This window comes from Ailuropoda melanoleuca, chromosome 5 (assembly GCF_002007445.2).
Source record: "Ailuropoda melanoleuca isolate Jingjing chromosome 5, ASM200744v2, whole genome shotgun sequence".
Taxonomy (NCBI): Eukaryota; Metazoa; Chordata; class Mammalia; order Carnivora; family Ursidae; genus Ailuropoda; species Ailuropoda melanoleuca.
In genome coordinates, this window is record NC_048222.1 from 100,065,078 (window position 1) to 100,066,196 (window position 1,119).

The 1,119-nt window shown below is 43.5% G+C and overlaps 1 pseudogene; it reads left to right on the forward strand.

Annotated features, from left to right (window-relative positions):
* The first annotated feature begins 229 nt into the window (after window positions 1-229).
* LOC100480677 lies at window positions 230-814 on the forward strand (annotated as a pseudogene).
* Window positions 815-1,119: the final 305 nt, after the last annotated feature.

Sequence of the window (1,119 nt, forward strand, 5' to 3'; positions counted from 1 at the left end):
AGAAAACAAATAATCTGGCTCCACCAGTTCTCAAATTTTCTGTTTTCAGTAATATTTTCACAGTGCTTCATGGCTAAAATAAATCCTTAACAGTTTTTTTATCAAGTAGCTAGGTCTACACAATGTAATAAATTATAATATTCCAAAGATTTAGGATCTTTGCCTTTGGCGCACCGCTGAAAATCTTGCTGTCGCCATGCACTGCCTCCCTGCCCAGTATTAATCATATTGTAAGAACAAGCGGTACCCAAAGCCTCTCTCTGCAGATGTGTCCCTGATGCCAAGATCCGCATCTTTGACGTGGGGTGGAGGAAGGCAAAAGTAGATGAGTTCCCTCTCTGTGGGCACACGGCGTCAGATGAATATAAGCAGCTCTCCTCTGAAACCCTGGAGGCTGCCCTTGTTTGTGCCAACACATACATAGTGAAGAGCTGTAGCAAAGATGGTTTTCACATCCGAGTGCAGCTCCACCCCTTCCATGGCATCCACATCAACAGGATGTTGTCCTATAAGGTATGCGGGGTGCCTTTGGAAAGCCCCGGCGCACAGCAGCCAAGGTCCATGTTGGCCAAGTCATCATGTCCATCCCTACCGAGCTGCAGAACAAGGGGCATGTAATTGAGGCCCTACGCGGGGCCAAGTTCAATTCCCTGGCCACCAGAAGATCCACATTTCCAAGAAGTGGGGCTTTGCTAAGTTTAATGCCGACGAATTTGAAGACGTGGTGGCTGAAAAGTGGTTCATCCCAGATGGCTGTGGGGTCAAATAAATCCCTAATTGTGGCCGCCTGGACAAATGGTGGGATCTGAAATAATAAGAACCTCGGCACTGCCCGCTCCCTATTCATGCCCACTGATAAATCCTACTTCCTGTCCCCCCCCCAAAAAAAATCCAAAAATTTAGTAGTCATACTCAAAAACACTACGTATAAATTAAAAAATAATATTTTATTTCATTCTTAAATACTACAATCACTTATTAATGGGTTATATGTGCCCAGTTGGATACCACAAAACTTCTCAATCCTTGAAATCTCATTGACATAGCCATCTCAATTCTTGTTCCAATTTTCTGATAGTATTTGACTTTTATTACAGAAAAAAATGGAAAACCCAGGTT